General features: G+C 34.2%; 1 long non-coding RNA gene across 1 annotated transcript; it reads left to right on the forward strand.

The window, feature by feature from the left end:
- Positions 1-17,526: 17,526 nt before the first annotated feature.
- On the forward strand, positions 17,527-20,337 carry LOC133824421 (uncharacterized). Its single transcript, XR_009888527.1, has 3 exons — positions 17,527-18,289; positions 19,418-19,486; positions 20,104-20,337. It is a non-coding gene; the product is annotated as an uncharacterized LOC133824421 (long non-coding RNA).
- Positions 20,338-20,724: the final 387 nt, after the last annotated feature.

Here is a 20,724-nt window from a genome sequence, read left to right on the forward strand (position 1 = left end):
AATGCAATATTATATTATTTTATAATATAATGTTTTAGATTAAATAAATGTGTCAAAGAGTGTTACATATTGTAACATATAATAGAGAGTTACAATATTTAAATATATGTGAAATATCCAAATATGTAACATATTTGATGTTACAAATTCAGTCACAAATTTGTAACCTCCAAATATTGTCCATTACTGTGTACATTTGTTGTTACACAATATTGAGATGAATTTCTTAAAGTCATATGTGAGATGGCTGTTAGAGATATGATTTTAACCCCAATAATGTGTTTCGGGGGTTACAAAATCAATTGTGATGGTATTGGAACCGTTTGGAAAAACAACACAGTTTTGTGTGCTGAAATTGATCAGTGGCCGCGGCCTGGGGAACAGAGAGCAGTGGCCGCAGCCACTGATGTTCCTGGCTGTGGCCATAGGTGAATTTCTGACGATTTTTTTTTTTCATTTTTTCCAACCTTTTTGAACGGCTCCAAAAACCTAAATAACTCCCAAATCTCATTTTTAATTCCATAAACATCCAATTAATCATTGGTAACAGCCATGGGGGTTGGTGGAATTTGAAATTCAAAGGGTGTCTCTAAACGCTATAAATAGGAGCTTATTGCTCACTTGTAAGATACAAATTTTATATCCATTAGAACACTTGGTTAGAAAACACCTAGAGGCTTGATTATTCCAGAAAACATTTCCAAAATCTATAAGAGATCCCTTAGTGCTTGAGTTAGGGGGAAATAAATTTTTGGACAGAGGTTTCAAACATTGTTTAAGTTGGTGATCCCCAACACTCTTTACTTTGGTTGTGTGAGTGAGAATTTCTTGGTTTTTGTTCTTGATCTTGTTCTTATTTTTTTCTTCTATTGTTTTTCTTCTCATTATTCTTGTTCTATTTACTTGTATCTTTGTTTAGAGTTGTAATCTTTTATTTCTTTTGTTTCAAACACTTTTACTTTATTTGTATCATTTTGCTTAGAGTTGTATTTCTCTATCATCTTCTTCTTCTAATTCTTCTATTATTTATTTGTATTTTCAGTCATAGAGTTGTAACACTTTTTAATCAATAATTATTTATTTGTAATATATTGTCTAGAGTTGTATTTTCTTACCAATTTCCATTGAGGCAAATTACATTTTCCTAACATTTAGTAACTTCCCCCTAAAATCGTGGGAAGATCATTGGATACCAGTCCTATAAATAGATTGGTTGTATTCATTTATAGAACGCACACAAATTCTTGTATTAAGAAACTATGTGAAAATTTCTTCTTGGCTTTAGAACAGAAAACTTGTTAATAAAATCAACTCATGAATGTAGGTAGATTTTAACTATTGAACTATGTAAAATTCTAGTATTTTTTGCGATAATTGTTTAATTCTCTTTTATTTTTAGTTGACAAAAAACTGCACAGCTGTGTAACTAGATACTATGACTATTCGTGTAGTAAATATGATATAATTTGCATGAATATGAAAAAAGTTATTACTATATTGTGTTTAGTAACTTTTATTATACTAATAACTAGTTATCACTTTAATTTACAGGTAACTTGTTATCATGCAATATCAAACATAAAAAAAACAATAATAGGTTATTCTATATGCTTAATTTATGAGGAAATCAATTACTTACATTATTGCAAATATGGGTAACCGGTTACCATATACAATTTGAAACTAATAAAAATTATAATTGATTTGTGGTGGTTACCCGTTACCATTAAATTATGTGTGGTGTACATACATAAAGACAAACATGCCCAAACCCAACATTTTGTTGAAACAAAAGGGTCCCAAGTAATAAAATATATACTTCCTCCTCTAGTCAACATTTCATTGAGTTCACATAAGTCACTATGTATCAAACCTAACAACTTAGAGTTTCTTTCAACACTTGGAAAATATTTATTTACCATTTTAGATTTAACACATAATTCACATTTATTATGCTCAACATTATCACAATCAATTAATCCACATTTGATAGCTCTTTTAATTGTGTTAAATCATATATGTGCAAGTCTAGCATGCCTCAAATTAATAGAATTTGAGTCAAGCATATAACAACAAGAAGAATAAACTTTATTGTTCACATTGTCAATTGAAGTACAAAGTTTGAACATGTCATCACAAGCATATCCCTTTCCCACAAAAATATTATCTTTGGACAAAATAAGCTTGCCAGAATCTATCACAACCTTGATTCCCAGTTTGCCAAGAAAATTGCTACTCACAAGGTATTCACGCATTTCTGATACATACACAACATTGGTGAGTAGAACCTTCTTGTCGAATGTGAATAACAAATCAATGTTTCCCTTACCTTCAACCTTTGACCTTTTCTCATTACCCAATTTTATCTCATGCCCTTCCTTTGAAGATTCAAATGCTTGAAAAGAATTCTATCATAGGTAACATGAATGGTGACACAAGTATCCTACCACCACCCACTCACCTTTTCATGGATGGCATTAACTTCACTTAGTGTTGCCACTAGCTCATCTTAGGTTGAATTAACTTTTGCATCATTGTTTTGGTTCCTCTTGAACCTACAATCTCTAGCAAAGTGGCCATTATTGCCACACACAAAGCAAGGTCCCTTGAAACTTTTGAATTGTCCCTCATTTTTCTTTAACCCTAAGGGTTTTTTACCCATTCCCTTGTTCTTACTAATTCCTTTGCCCTTGTTAGGAGGGTTAGCCACCGTATTGGCCTTGGAAGTCTCTCCATTAAACCCCTCCTCATTCTTATCTTTAGAATGAGATTCCTCCTCAATTCTCAATTGTTTTAGAATTTCCTCTAATGGAATCTCCTCATTTCTATGGAGAATTTTCTTCCAATAGCCTCCCCAAGAAGAAGGTAACTTGGATATAATGGCACCAACAATTAATTGTTCCGGAAATACAATATTGAGTGTAGACAATTTATTCCCAACAATTTGCAACTTGTGAATTTTATGGAGAAGGAGTTTATTATCATGAAACTTAAATTTCATATATTGATTAATAAGAAATTTCTTTGTACCTTCTTCTTCCGCTTTGTATTTCTTTTCCAAGGCCTCCCAAATCTCCTTGGCAGTCTTGGTGTTGGTGCAGAGATCATAGAGCCTATCCGAAAGAGCATTGAGGATGTGACCCCTACATATTAATTCATATTCTTCACGCTTCTTTCTTTCTTTGACAGCTTCTTGAGTATCATCTTCCTTGGGCTCTCTCAAGGCTTTTAGGTCTTTGTCCAAGATGTAGAAAACCTTCAAAGTAGTGAGCAAGAATCTAATCTTGTCTTGCCAACGAACAAAGTTAGTCACATCAAACCTATCCAATCTTACAAAGTCTTGAGTCATGAATTTCAAGGCCGAAAAAGAGTAAGATTCTTCCATGATATGCTATCTCAGATTATAGAGTATTAGAATGTTGGGGGGGAGTGAGATAACACTATCTCTAAATTTAGAATCTACATAAAAATGGATTGATAGAGACTAAATACATATTGAGAAAGATTATGCAAACCCAAGTTGGTGAATGATCTTCTTCAACCTTGATGAACCTTGAAAACCTTTGTAGAAACACCACTTTGAGCAAATCCTTAGAACAAAAGCAAAACACAATTCTAAGGCTTATACATGTTTCTTAAAGTTGTCTTAATACTCTATTTTCTAGCCACCAATGATGCTTGAGGCCTTTTTCAAGGAGGAAATGAGGATTGAAATTGAACAAGCCTTAAACTCACAAAGTCAAGCACTTTTTTATGAGTTCTTTGAAAAAATTTGAGATTCTTGAAGCTAGAGAGAGAAATTGTAAAGAGTGATCAAGTCTTCCAAAACTTTATTTTGACCCTTATATAGAGCAAGCATCGTCTTTAGGTCTAACCAATAGGATTAGACTTGTAAAACATGTCATTTAGAGAAATTTACGTAACTTGTACGGACTTCAGTAGGTGACACGTCGCCTGCATGCAGGTGATGCATCGCCTGCTAAGGTTTCGAAAATCCTTAAGCATCAAGCGATGCTACACCATGTGGGTGGCGACGCATCCCCACCCTCTCTCTTTTTGTGCCCCTTCAAAGGTCTAAAAAATGCTCCAAATGGTACCAAACTTTTTGGTGACTCTTTGATACCTCCATGCATCATTTTGGACCCAAAAACTCAATTTTAAAGTGCCTACCATTGAAATTCAAGTTTCACATATTCACTATGTGAAATTCACTAAATTTTTATACCTTGCTTGTATTTTAACACCTATTTTTTTGTAATTAACCAATCACAACACTTATTTGTCAATTATGACATGTTTTCCTATAAAAGTGGGTGCGGTTACCAAAATGAGTCTGTTACACTTCTCCTATGAGACCTAACCTATTACTTCCTTTTTACGTAATCTTAGGGTATGGTTAAAACCCAGAAACGCAAGACCTGTAAACTGATTTTTTAGTAATTTTCCATCCTAGAACATATCAAAAGGCATGTTTTTCAAGAACATAAAGAAAAACAAAATCACATACTATGTATATATAAAGTATATATGTATATACGGAGAGTTTTAGACATTGAAAACTTACGGGAAAATGATGTGATTAATGATCAGAGATGTCTTGATGATAACCAATGGGGCTAGAAATCCAGAAATTGTTGAGAACAATCAGGTTTTTGATGATGATTGACGACGTTTTGAACTTTGGTATTTTAGAGAAAGTGTAGATGGGGAGAGAAGACGAAGAGAGAAGAAGAAGAAGGTAGAAGTAAGAAAGGAAAAAAGAAAAATGGGGGATCTATAGGAGAGTAAGGAATTATTTCGAGTCGAAGGATCAGGGTGACATCAGATCCAATGGACAAGGATTAGTGAAAAACGACTGTAAAAGCATAACCCTTGAAAAGTATTACTCAGTACTCAAGTACTAGAGCTGCTTTATCTTAGCATGACACGTAATACCCACTCGAGAGTGGTTGGTGGGAACATGTCCCGATGAAGGAAATTCAAAAGTCTCTACCGAGATGATACCAACGGCCACTTTTGAGGGAGAAAATGTAATACCCAATTTCCGAGTAGATTAGTATTAGCTCGAAAATTTGTATACTCGGCTTGAAAGACAGTATAACGAGCTTGGTGTCAACCATTGTCATTGGGATATTTCATTTCAAAAAGTAATGGAATTTCTTAATACGAAGATAAAAGAATCGACTCGAAAATGATTCATCATTTCAGCTCGAATGTCGTTCAAATCAACTTGAAAGCGTGATGAAAAGATTGGAAACAACAAAATATCAGGATTTTGATGAGCAGTTCCACTTTTCAAGGAAACTAATTAGATATTTATGTTGATGTAACCAAATTTGTATTTTAAATTCGAATTAAATATTTAGTAACTTCCCCCTGAAATCATGGGAAGAGAATTGGATATCATCACTCCTATAAATAGATTGGTTGTATTCATTTATAGAACGCGCACAAATTCTTGTATTAAGAAACTATGTGAAAATTGCTTCTTGGCTTTACAACAGAAAACTTGTTTATAAAATCGACTTGTGAATATAGGTAGATTTTAACTACTGAATCACGTAAAATTTTAGTATTTTTTGTGATAATTGTTTAATTATCTTTTATTGACGAAAAATTGTGTCAACAGTTGTGTAACTAGATACCATTACTATTCGTGTAGTAAATATGATATGATTCGCTTGAATATGAAACAAGTTATTACTATATTATGTTTATTAACTTTTATTATACTAATAACTAGTTATCACTTCAATTTACAGGTAACTTGTTACCATGCAATATCAAACATAAAAAAAAAACAATAATAGGTTATTCTATATGCTTAATTTATGAGTAAACCGATGTTACTTATATTATTGTAAATATGGGTAACCGGCTACCATATACAATTTGAAACTAATAAAAACTATAATTGATTTGTGGTAGTTACCTGTTACCATTAAATTGTGTGTGGTATACATACATAAAGACAAGCATGTCCAAACCCAACATTTTGTTGAAACAAAAGGGTCCCAAGTCTAGAATTGCTAGCTATACCAACACTAATAATCATTATTCAGAAATATAAATATATATATATATATATATATACGATAACTATGATTGAAAAAATCACATAGTCCTACAAGCAAATTGATTCAATGCCCGACAGTCATTTTATATATATTGAATTGCAGAATGATTCAACCTAATACTCATCCATTTCTAATATAAAAAAAAATGCACATCCTAATTACTACAAGTCTACAAATATACTTTATTTAGTTATTTATCAAATATCTATTTTAAAAAGATTGGAACTACACCTCTTCTCATTATCAAAAAAAAAAAAAAAAAGACCCAACAACTTTGGCAGGGGCTGGCATTTTCATAAAGTGTGTAGAGATAACAAAAATTATCAAGTTTAACGATTTGTTTTGTTAACTTTAACAGAATATTCTAAATATTTAACAAAATATATCTTTAAAACTAACTAAAAATAGATATTTATTAATTATATTAATATAAAATTAAATAGTATAAAATATCATTATTATAATAATATATTATACAAAAATAGATATTTAATAATTATATTAATATAAATTTAAATGTTATAAGATATTATTTTGATAATAATATATAATCCTATTATTTTACTAATTATATTAATATGAATTCAAATAGTGTAAAATATTATTATTATAACAATATAAGACTAAATATTGAATAATTATATTAATATAAATTTAAATATTATAAAATATCATTATAATAATATATAATACATAATCTTAATTTTTATTAAAAAAATTATCATTTATGTTTAAAAATATTATCATATTATATATTATATTAAAAAAATTATAAATAATATTTTGGTTTAATTTTTCATTTAATATATTTATGTCATTCATTTATATATAATATTGTTTATTTATTTAAAATTTATACGATACAAATTTAATAAACATAATTAATAAATTACATAAACAAAATTAAATAAACGTATATTTCACGTTGTTTCCATACAAAAATAGATTTATAAAATAATAGAAAAATAAATATAAATATATATATTTCAATATATCTCTATGCACACACAAATAGTTTTAATTAAACTTCTACGTCCTATTTGTCAACATTTTATCCTATGTGACATTGTAAGTATTTTTTTTTTTTTGTTAAAAAAAGTATGGGTATTTTGTGATATGTTTTTTTATGGTAATTTTCGATTTTTTTAGTTATTATGCGAGTTTTGAAAAATAAATTTTGATTCTAGTTATATAAGAATGACAAACAATAAATAATAACTGATCAAACTATGGTAAAACTACTTCGACCGCAGCAAGAAAATAATATATTTTTATTTGTTTTACAACTTGTATATTTCAAATTATAATTTATAATAGGGCTTTTTTTTTATAAGTATACAATTATTATAAGGAAACGATACTAATGATACAGCTTTTTTATTTATTTATTTTTGTATCGACTCTTGGCCATTTTATTTTCCTTTTTGGGGTTATTTTCTTCTGTTTACTTTTTATCATTTTTTTTCAAGAATCTGTCTTTTGATTTGCTAATAATGAGTTTTTCAACATGTTTTACCACATAATATTTTATTTATGCTTAGTGAAGTTTTGAGTTATTATTTTGGGGGGATCACTCTGTGTTTTTTTTTTTTGGACGTGGTTGGGGAATGAGATTTTTTTTTTGGATGAAAAGCATTTTTATTTTTAGGATATTTTTTTAATGTTTTTAAAAATTCTTTATTATTGTTAGCATGTTAAGTTGGTTCAAGTGTTAGTTTTAGGTGTTATGTGGTTAGTTGAGTCAATTTTAATTTATTATAGTGGTTATAGAGCTTTGGTTACTACTTGTAACCTCTTGTAACTAACAGCCTATACATATAAGCATTGTAACTAAAATTTGTTTTAATGATTACCAAGTGATTAAATTAAACAACTTAATAGATTGTGGCATATTGATTAAGTTGTTTTAAAAAAATTAAGATATGATCTAACAACTAAGCATTAAAAACAGATGTCTAGAGAGCTAGAGACATCTGTATTTAGAGCTAGAGATCCTGCAATAGATCTTTAGCTCTAAATACAGATGTCATCAGCATATAAAATCCATGCACAGTGCCAACACGTACAATGGTTTCTTATCCTTAAACTCAAGGATTACTATCATTTCCTCGCAATTTATCATTACCTCATACTTGGCTAACCAATCCATATCCAAGATCATATCGAAGTCAGTCATAACCAACCCTATCAAACCAACTGATGAGTCTTTTCCATAATAATCTACTCATCTTTTAAAATCACCAAAAGAATGTCACATTCTCATCATAACATAACCATGTAATCTGCATAACAAGTCTATTATTCTCTAGATGCAACAAGCAAAGAACAACATGGCACCAAAACCAGTCAGCGCAATACAAAAATCAAAACTAGAAAGCTAAACTGCCACCATTGAGGAACCAACCTCAGTCTCAGTCTCTGACTACATCGGAGCGAACACTCGAGTTGAAGTCGAGCTATCCACCCTTTTTTGCTCATCCTTCCTTCGCCTTGGAGAATTCCTCTTACTATGCCCAACCATTCCACAAAAGAAACATGCATTTGCTCGACATTCTCCTAGATGATGCCTCTTACACCGAGTGCATTCTGGGTAAACTTTCCAATCCTTGTCCTTGCCTGATTCAATAAACGAAGGTATCACTCCGTGCTCTTCAGCACTCTCCTTCTTAATCTAATTTCCTGTGTTTTCAACAACAAGAGCCTTCTCTACCACCTGAGCATAGGCAGAGATTTCATGCACTGGGACAACTCTAATGCCCTGAGCTATTCCGGGATTCAATCCCTGGATAAACTTTTCCTTCCGGGCTACATCCGTGGGTACCATATCAAAAGCAAACTTGGCCAACCCATCGAATATGTTAACATACTCGGTTACTGTTGCATTTTCCTAAACCAAATTCAGAAACTCATTCATTTTAGCAGTCTTTTTTTTTTGGTAAATAAGAATCATTGTATTTCTCAAAACCAAGTCATGTACATTATAGGTCTTCTTCTACCCCTATTTTTGACTTACAATCCATGTATCTAAATTTACAATTTTTGAATCCATTCTTTATCCCTATTTCTTTTTCCCTTGTACATTGATACAGTAAATCTCAATTTTAATTCTCTTTTGATGACCTCTACAATATGATTTACATGCCAAAGTTTAGATGACCACAAAACATCATTTCGGGCCCTCCATATATGGTATACTAGTGCAGTAACAACAGCTATAAAAAATCCTTTCCTGAGTTTATTGAGGTGTTTTGCTTTGGATATCCATTGCAATAATGCTTGATAATGCTCTGTTTGTGCTCGGCAACCAATCCACTCCTTCATCCTCACAAGACAGATTTTACTGTAAGTGCATTAGAAAAATAGATGAGGAATATCTTCCTTGTGTTCACCACACAGTAGGCATACTGTGTCCATCCCATGTAAGTATTTGCTGATATGATCTTTGGTGCTCAACTTCTGATGCAGGACTAACCAAAGGATATATCTGTGTTTTGGAATGATACTTCTCTCCAATACAAATTTACTCCACTGTACCTTGATATGTTGGTCATATAGTATATCATAACCGGATTGAATACTATATTGCACTGCCATAAACGCTGATTTATCTAATTTGGCTCTAAAGAGATCTTTAATTTCAACAATTTTCTTCCAATACCAGCTACAATTTTGTTGCACTGTGTATGCCCACCAGTCCATCTTTTTCAAGTAGATGCTATGTATCCACTTGACCCACAAATTATCCTTTTTGGAAGCTATTGCCCATACATATTTCCCTAATGCAGCAACATTCCATTCTGAAATTTTCCTGAAGCCTAAACCTCCCGCAGCTTTTGGAGTGCAAACAAAGGTCCAAGCAACTAAGCCTGAACCTTGAGACTCTGCCACTCCTTTCCAAAGAAATGCTCTGCAAATGGCTTCTATATCCTTCAATAGCTGTTTTGGCAGCACCATTATTTGAGACCAGTAAGAGTGGATTGACAGTAAAACAGAATTAATCAATGTGGCTCTAGCTATATATGATAAATTTCTAGAACTCCACTGTTTAATCCTAGCTACCATTTTTTTAAGAATGACCCCACACTCAGGAGTATATATGCGTTTGGAACATATAGGGATGCCAAGGTACCTGAATGGCAGTGAACAGCGAGTGAAACCAGAGATAGCCACCACTCTGTCAATCTCAGATTCAGGCATACCGCTACAATATATTGCAGATTTAGCCTCATTTGGAAAGAGTCCCGAGGTCTTGGAGAATAATTTAAGCCCCCTAACCATCCAAAGAATAGAGATGAAATCTCCATGACTAAATAATAATATGTCATCAACAAAACATAAGTGATTCAGCTTCAAACTAGCACATCTATCATGAAATTTATAGCCTGGAGAAGAGCTAACTTTAAGCATAATCCTGGACAGATATTCCATACCAAGTACAAATAACAATGGAGACATAGGATCTCCTTGTCTCAATCCTTTTTTACCCGCAAAATAGCCATGCATTGAGCCATTAATCATCAAGGAATACCTTGGTGTTCGAACACAAATCATGATGAGCTGTATAAATTGCTGAGGAAACTGAAAAGCAGTGAGCATCTCTTCAATAAAGTCTCATTCTATAGTGTCATTTTAGCAGTCTTGACTGCATCACAGTAATATATTTCATTAAACAGCTACCTAAATTCTTTCTAGTCCATCACAACTGTATCTCATGTCTATGATACTACTTCCCACCATGTCCGGGCATCATCCCACAATAAATATGTAGCACAGATCACCCTATCATGACCTACCACCCCCATACTATCGAGGATGGAACTGATCATGCCCATCCATTCCTCAGCTCTGAATGGATCTAGGCCTCCCTCAAAAAATTGAGGGTAATACTTCTGGAATCTTCCACAAAGAAATTCTCATTTGTTCTTAACCTTAGGCTGAGCCAATACTGGTGCCACCCTTGGCATAGCAAAGGAAGAGGTGTTCACTGATAGATTCTGCTGCTGTTTCAAACACCTAATCTCTTCCTCTTGCCTCTGCAATCTTAATTGCACATCTGTAAACACCTGCTGGAAATTCTGAGAGGCAGGTGAAGAACTCAAACCCTGGCTGTAATTCTCAGCCTCGGTATAACCACCACTAGGTCTCATTATCTGCCTTAGATACATACCTTCTGATTGAATCTGCAGTCAATAACTTGACCCATTAAACATGATGAGCATATCAAAAGCCTTCCCCACGGGAACAATCACACCACACTACATTCACAAACCACTGCAATGTTAAAAACATGCTCATAGCATTCGTACATCAACTCATAACCTCTGTTCTTCCAACATACATACTATGCCTCCAACTTCAGCATGCAAATAACACATTTATATATTCACTGAGCAGGTAATCATATAATCATATTAATAATCAAGAGCCAGGCTCTATCAGAATCTCATGCTCCCTAATACATCATGCAAGTAAAGCATTTACATTTTATTTAAGCAGTTAAGCACATAACCACATACATAGTTACCATACCCTGAGTGAAGCTTGTCTTTAGTGACGAGTGTACATGTCCAGCTTGTCTACAGGAACCCTTAACCTTGGCTCGCTCTGATACCAAGTTGTAATTCCCTACTACCCAGGGATCGTTACGTTGTGCATTTTAAACAGTGCTAAACTCACTAATCGAGTCATTTGGCCATAATCGTGTAACTAAATGTGATTAACGGGTTAGGGTTAAAATTTTTGGTTAAAGGTACAACGTTTCACTAAAACGTTTGCTGTATACATTGGGATCCCAAAATATAATTTAAAGGTTAATTACAATAAAAGATTTACAACCAGCCGACCTAAGCGACAAAATAGGGTTTAACCCTAGTTCCTCTTTAAACCCTCGGCTGTGGTGGTCGAGCAGCTGCATATGTACACATCGTCACCTAAGCTCTCCAACCCAAGGATGGTCCAGCTTTCTTTTGCCTTTACCTGCACCACATAGCACCCGTGAGCCGAAGCTCAGCAAGAAAACTTAATATGCTCATGAACGGGTAATAACATGTCACTGAACCATAATAGGCATGCCTAGCAATGATATCCCTATTCATGCATGCAAGCAAGTCCAAATAAATGACTATGGACCTTGCCCCCTATATAGATGACTATCAAGTCAATCTAGGAATTTGTTCCCTTAATAGATGACTAATGAGTCTATCTTTGAATAGGTGACTAATGAGTCACACACTTGGGCTTTGCACCCTAATAAGATAAGTGACTAATGAGTCACGCACTTGGGCTCCACACCCTAATAAGATAAGTGACTAATGAGTCACACACTTGGGCTCTGTACCCTAACCAGATAAGTGACTAATGAGTCACGCACTTGGGCTCCGCACCCCAATCAAATAAGTGAGTAATGATTCACGCACTTGGGCTCCACACCCTAATCAGATAAGTGGCTAATGAGTCACGCACTTTGTCTCTGCACCCTAAGTCTCGTGACGTTACAGTCACCTGAGCCTTTTGGCCCTAGCTCTAAGTAACTACCCTTTAGACTAGACAAGCGCTTTTAGTTTTCATCGAACTTGGGGTTTTTCAAGCATTTAATGCTTATGTTGATTAGATCTAATCATTTTGCTTCTATGTTCAATACGCTTATGCCGCTCTTGACTCATAGGTCAATTCCATACAACTTGCATTGTTTCTGACTAATGAGTCCGTACCACTCACAAGTAAGCAATTGTAACGCCCTGGTTACTCCAAGACCATTACTGGGAACTTTAAACAGTGCTTAACTCACTAAACGAGTCATTAGGTTATAAACGTGCATCTAGGTGTCATCAATAGGCTAGGGTGAAAATTATATATTGAAAGGAATGGATATATTTTATTTAAAACATTAAACTATACATGGGCCCATAAAAGCGTTTACAAGTTATTTACAACCCAAAATGGTCATTACAGTGTAAAAGTTACAACCCGCTGACCTAAGCGACAAAATATAGGGTTAACCCCTAGTTCCTCTGAGAAACACCTTGGTCGTGGTGGTCAAGCAACCGCATATGTACACATCGCCACCTAAGCTCTCCACTCAAGGCTGGGTGAGCTTTTCTTTCCCTTTACTTGCACCACATAGCACCCGTGAGCCAAGGCTCAACAAGAAAACTCATTACTGCATGTATATAATATCAAATGATGATTATGATAATCATACTTGGCTTGTAGCCCAAAACAGATAAGTGAATATCACTTCAAGATTCTAGTAACCATGCTGGGGCTTGTGCCCTAATCATATAATATCGAGATTCTAATAATCATGCTGGGGTGTGTAGCCCTAATCAGATGAGTGACTGATGAGTAAGTCACAAACTTAAACCAGATGAGTGACTATGGGGTCACAAACTTGAATCAGATAAGTGACTGATGAGTAAGTCACGAACTTGGGCTCCGCACCCATAGCCATGTGACAATGCAGTCACTTGGGCCTTCTGGCCCCGGCTCTAAGTAACTAGCCTTTAGACTAGACAAGCGCTTTTGTTTTCATCGAACTTAAGGTCGGTCAAGCATTTCATGCTTATGACAATAATGCTTATGTCGATTAGATCTAATATTTTTGGCTTGCGTTAAACACACTAATACGTTCTTGACTCATAAGCCAATACCATACGACCAGTGCTCAATACTACTGCCGAACTTGATTAATGAGTCACAACTTCACAGTCAGTACTGACACCATTGCCGATTCCTAACTCATAGGTCAGTGCCATTCACAGATAAGCAAGATTTCTAAGCATTTAATATGCAATCAGTGTCCACATATAGAGCACTCAACATGCCTCATGAATAACCATGCATGTCACATACTCGGTGCAGTTTTCTTACCTCTGGTTCGAGCGTGAAACAATAAAAGAGCGACCATTGAGAATGATCGATCCTTTGGTCCCTTGGCGGTCACCTAGTCATAACCAAATATGGGATTCCATCAATAAAATCAATAATAAAAGGTTTATAATCTAAAATCTCACTCCCAGGACCTCGAATCCTACTAACACGATTAGTAAATTCGATCCCGAGCCTAAAACCCTTGAAAAACCCTTCTTAGTTCAAATAGGAAGAGCGAGTCGCAACTTGCCCTCAAATAGAGAGCACCACCAAGAAGAGCTAGGGGTGGGTCGCGACTTGACCCATGCTAGGTCGCGGCGCGCCTCCCCCACTGAGCCCGGGGAGCCTCTGACTTGGATCCAAGTCGCAACTTGGCCTAGTGAGTCGTAACTTGACCCCCACGAACCCAACACCCCTGCCATTTTCTCCATTAAAACCAGCCAAAATCCTTCACCAAACCTCCATTAAACCAATCCAAAATCAAAACCAACCATAAGCACATCATATCCACTAGTTTAACCACAAAACCCAAGCTTTAAACCAATTAAAATCACCTCAAATAACCACTTCTATAATAAAAAATTTAAGCTCATAAAGCTAACTCAAAATAGAGAAAAACCAGAAAATTCATGGCTGAATCCCTACCTTAAACTTAGGTTTGCTTTCCTTTCAATGGCTGAACATTATCCTAAAACCTCAAGCCTTAACTCCCAAGCTTGAACCCTCAAATTGAGCTTCAAAAATTCAACCTAGAAGAAGAAAAGGAAATGATCGTGGGGGTGGAATGAGAGTACTCTGTTTTTGGTTTTGTTTTTCTACAGCCTTCCTTACTTACATATAACCCTTGGTCAAATGACCAAAATCCCCCTAGGTCATATTTATTTTCTTAATAGCCACCAAGGGCAAAATCGTTCTTTCTCGTCGAATCCCGTTAATCATAATTAACGTCCTCGAATTCCCGTTATTCCCAATATTCTCAAATGCTAATAAATCATATCCCATTACCCTTTAATTCATGGTAATGCACTAATCATCAAATTACCCCGAGACTTACCCCGAACCCCGAAATTAACCCCGTTATGACCAAACCGCTAACTAGTATTCAAAGATCATCTCATGCCAAATAGCTCAAACAAATCCACATTATAATGTGGCCTCATCAGTAATTTACCAACATGCATGAAAATATACAATTACGCCCTCAACAGGACAAATTACCAAAATACCCCTATGATGAAAAGTGGACCCACATGCATGCATTTATCATCATATAATAACATAATTAACATAATCATGCATATAATCATTTAATGACATAATAAATCAATTATTCCCCTCCCAACCTACTAATATGGCCATTAAACCTCATTAGAGATTTTGGGGCATTACAGCAATGCACCCATGCATATATCATATGTCAAATATCCAAATATAAGGCATTTAGCATGCTTACTCAACATCCGCTAGCATAATTATGATCATGCACATTTACAGAGACTCAAGCTCTGATCAATCTCATATTCAACATTCATGCCATGCCCTAATCACATATACTTATGCATCACATACTGGGTGCAGTTTTCTTATCTTTGGTCCAAGCACAAGTTACCAATAAACGAGCCACAATCACGATCTTGTTTCCAATCCCCTAATGATAAACTAGTCACAACCATAATATAAAACATCATCAAAATGAGTAAACAAATACTTCCAGACTCAACCCAAGCCTCCGGGACGTCGAATCCTACTCAACTAGGTAGAGAATCGATCCCAGGCCCTTAGAGTTAAATTCCCATGGTTAAAAACCAAATCTAGGCAAAAATGCACAAGCCTATCGCGACCTGGCCCTTAGGGTCGCGACTTGCCCCAAGTCAGAGAACCCCTTGCCTGGGCTCTGGGAGCAGGCCGCGACTTGACCACGAAATCAACCATTTCCTACGATTTTTCCCACTTAAAACCTTCCAAAAACCTACCCAAACATATCCAATTCCCAAAATAAAAATTCCCAAACATCCTAATTATCCAACACTAATAAAACCCAAGCTTCAATTCATCCAAAAACTCATCAAAACATAAAATCCAATCAAAGCTTAAAAAACTTTAAAAGCTTAGAACTTAAAAATGGAATTACCTCTGATTGAGTTGTTTCCCAAATAAATCCTCAAGCTAATAAGCTTCTAATCTTCCTTAAGAATCGCTATGCCTCGATCCTTGCTTGAATCCGAGTCCTAAAAGTCTAGTTTCCTTCGAAAATGCGAATGGGTATCAAAAAGGGAACGGGAGAAAGAGCGAACGTTCTGAATGTTCTTTTATTATTCTGACAGGTTACTTCAAGCTTAAGTAACCTAAAGCAAATCCTAATGCTCGGGGTCCCAAAAACACCCCCGGGGTAAAATAGTCAAAATTCCCATAATTTGCCCCTGATATCACTAACTCCCAATCATCAAATATTTATTCTTATTACCCAATATCCCGGTAATGTACTAAATACCCATTGACTCACTTCGAGTCAAGTATGGATCCCGTTGTGACTTTCCCACTTGCTTGCCTCCTAGGATCGTCTCGTGCTGAGTAACCCAAGCATAACCAAATAATAATAAAGTACCACACACATACCACATATATGTCAAGTATTATACCCAAACACATGCCAAATTATGAAAATCACCCAATTAAACAAAAATGGGTCCACATGCATATTAAGTAATATTATAATGTTATTCACATAATCACATAATGATACACATAAATATCATATAATCATATAATTCTAAAATTTTCCATCATGGCCCCCTAATCAAGGCCCTAAGCCTTATTAGGAAAATTGGGTCATTACAGTTACTCTCATGGATTCACAATATTGTTTCTCACGAGATTTCTAATAGTATAGTGTATATTGAAAATGTGTCAGAGGTGTGGACTGTTATTTACGACAAATTTTATCAAAGCAACAAACTCAAAGTTATTTAGATCTAGAGTCTTTTCACATGTCTTTCTCAAGGTTCCATGGACGTTAGCACTTACATTACACAGCTCAAGACTCTTTGGGATGAATTCAAAGATTTTCGCCTTATTCTGATTTGTAAATGTGGCAACATGAAGGCCCTAATAGAGTATCAACACCAAGAATGTAATATCCGTTTTCTCGAAAGGGTCATTTTATAATTTCGCCACTGAGAGTATTCTGTCATTTTACATATTTATGGGTTTAGGTATGTATGGATTCCAATGATAATAAAGATTCTCGATTTCTTATGTTTGGGAATCTAGAATGAGATTCAAATCTCGGCATGTGCATAATGCCTAATAAATAATTAATTACGTGAGTTAATTTAATTATTTATTTATGTTGTGAATGTTATTATTATTAGGAGCATAATAATATTAATAACATGATATGAATTCATTTTATTTCATTATACGATTTATTGCATTATTATTTAAATTGATTAAATAATGGTAATTGCATGTAATTATAAAATGACCATAATGTCCCTGTGTTTGAATTTAGTTGAGGGGCATTTAAATGACATTAGAATATGATTTCAAATGCAATTAACTGATTAAATTCGAAATTTAAATCAGCTATAATAATATCTCAATTTCTTTTATTTTTATTTTAAAAGAAATACAAGAAATTCCTTAAACATAGGGTTAGAATCGATCAACAACAACCAAGTGGTTAAGCCTTCGTTTCTCTTTGTTTAAGCACGATTTAGAAGACCTCTCAACAGTTAAAAATCGTGGGAAGAGAGGGAGAGTCGCACTAGTGGAAGAAAATAGACATTCTTGAATTTTTCTAGAGAGAGAAAGGGAGAATTCGGGTTTGTGAGCTCTAGGAAATTTCTGGGTGGTTTTGAGTGTTTGAAATATCTTTCCTATGATCTAAAGAACGTTTTTGACGTGACAAAAGGGGCTAGAAGGGTCGTTTTAAAAAATCACAAGTTTTCACCATTAAAGTGGGTGTTCTTGAATAATTTCGAATCTAAGAGAACATGGGAGGTTCCGGGTTTGTTTGAAGTATTTAGAAAGCTTAGAGGGACCCTAAGAGGTGTTTTGGACGTGAAGAAACGGATCAAAAATGCTCTGAAACAAAATCTTGTATTTTGGCCACCATTTTTGGCGGTACACCGGCGACGGGGAAGACAACCATGATCCGGCCATCATGGGTCGATTTTCTTGAGCTTCAAGGGTTATTTGAGGTGCTGGGATCTTAGGGAACAAATTCCAACCGGTTTGGAGTGTCAAAAACAAGTAGAAAGAGGAGTTAGAATCTTGCCGGCGACGGAGAAGAAGAAGATTCCGGCGAGGCTCCGGCGAACCCGATCTGGGTATTTATGGAGGTTTTTTTCTTTGATTTTTGAATCCTAAAAATTAGTATATTAATTTTAGAGCATTTTCCAAGTGGTTTGGTATTTTTCTGATTTTTCTTTGAATTACTATGATTTATTTAAGTTTAAATAAAGATTAATTATGAAAAATATTTTTATTGTTCAGAAAAATATGATTTTATGTTTCAATGATATCTGTATTATTTAGAATGGCTTTGTATGTTTAGATTTAATTTTTGATCGTATTTTATAATTTTCTTCAATTATTTGCTTTTAAATATGTGATTTAAGAAAATAAATGTGAAAAATTATTTTAAGTATTCTAAAAATTCTGAGAATTTTTGTATATGTTTAAAATGAGATTCTAAGGCTCTCTGTAATTTTATTTCGAATTTGTATCATTTATGTAATTTTCATGATTTATTTGGCTTATGTTATATTTTAAATATAAAAAAATATTAATGCTACTGTTCTGAACCCTAGGTAAATTTTTGTGTGTTACTGTAGGGTGTAGAAACTGATCTGTATAGTTAGATTCTATTTGTAATCAGTTATAAATTTTTCCTTAATTAATTTGTTTTTTTCTATAAAATTAATTAAGAAAAATAGTTATTTTGCCCAGAAAATTCTAAAATATTTTTTTTAAGTTTATTTTGGATTTTTTAAACTGTTCTGTATGTTAGTTTGATTTTTGGGCTTGGTTCTGTATTTATTTATATTATTTGGGTTTTATTTGAGAAATTGAGGGAAAATAATTTATAAATGTTAAAAATTATTTTCTGGTCGTATATGAGAATTTTCTGATTATTCAGGGTTCTGGAAAAGTTATTTATTAAATTTTGTTGTCATATGATAATTTTTATAAAATTATTGAGTCTTTAATGTAATTATGATATTAAAGGGTATTTTGGTAATTTTCACATAAAAAGTAATTATATGAATTCATGCGATATGTTAGAAACATCATTGTTTGTGTATGTGACATGATGGTTTGAACCTTTTGTGGAAATTTGTTTTAATTTATGTGTCATGCATGTTAAAATGACGTAGTAAAATTATTTCAATAATTAAGGTTTCGAAATAAAACCTTAACGCCTATTTTATTTTTCCTAAATTTTCGCTGTGTAATTGGACGTCTAGGAGCTAGCGGTCATCGAGGTGACGCAGCGAGTGGTTCGAGACACGTCAGCGGAAAACGCACTGTTTAAGGTAAGAAGAGTGGACATCTGCGTACAGGGTGTACGTTATGCGTGCGACCTTGTTTTCTTATTTGTTTACTTATGTAATTATTTTGTGACTTGAATTGTTGCATTAGGTTGACTAGCATGAGGATAGTGCTAGGAATTTTAGTTAGTAGACATGCTTAGATGATAGAGTAGGCGTGCTACTAGATTTTAGCTGCTTGTGTGAGTATAGCACTTGCAAGAATTATCTTGGGTGTGCATAACTCAGGATAATAGGATGCCACCACGGAACTGCCGAGTGTGAGTACAGCGCAGGCAGGGCAACGATGTCTCGAGGGAACGGCCGAGTGTGAGTACAGCGCAGGCTAGACTATGTGCCACCGTGGGAATGCCGAGTGTGAGTACAGCGCAGGCAAGGCAGATTACATTTCATGTCCGATCAACATGACTTGTTAGTATTTATGTGTGTGAGTGTAACTCACATTATGTTAGTGTGATATGGTGTTTATATATCACACGATGATTATTGTGCTTATGATATTTAGTTATGTTTAGTTTAAAGTTTATGTTTCTTGGTTTGGGGAGTTATGTCCTACATAGCTCTTCTTACTGGGCGTTAGCTCACGGGTACTCTGTGTGCAGGTAAAGGCAAAGCAAAGCAGTGAGTGGTGCGGGCTCGAGGCATGGACGAAACATGTTAGAGGCTGGGCTCCAGTTATTTTATGATTTTAGAAATAAATGTTATGTTTTTAAATTTTCAGACTTGAATGGTTATTTTCTTTATGTTTCGTTATTAAACCTAGCGTCCAACATTTTTATTTTTAAAATAATGAGATCTCATTGTCTGCTTAAATTTTAAATAAATATGTTCTCTTAGTGTCTTAAAATATTTATTGTTTATTATTTTTAAATGGACTCCCTAAGTAACGTCTCGGGAAATCGGGGCGTTACAAAGAATATCATCCTTCAATTTTTGATTGGCCTAAATGGTTCTTACATATAGATTAGAACTTAGATCATATGCAATATCCTCTCTTGACAATCAACAAAACTTTTTATATGGTGATTCAAGATGAGAGACAATACTCTTTGACCTCCACAAATACATATCATTCGCCTTTTGCTACAGCAAGTCATTACTCAAAGAACAAGGTTGGTAGGCCAATATGTATAGATTATGGATTTACTAATTATACTTTTGACAAGTGTTACACGTTGCACAGGTATCCATTTGGTTACAAGCTAAGAAACAAGTTTCTCAAC

This window comes from Humulus lupulus, chromosome 3 (assembly GCF_963169125.1).
Source record: "Humulus lupulus chromosome 3, drHumLupu1.1, whole genome shotgun sequence".
In the NCBI taxonomy this organism is placed as follows: Eukaryota; Viridiplantae; Streptophyta; class Magnoliopsida; order Rosales; family Cannabaceae; genus Humulus; species Humulus lupulus.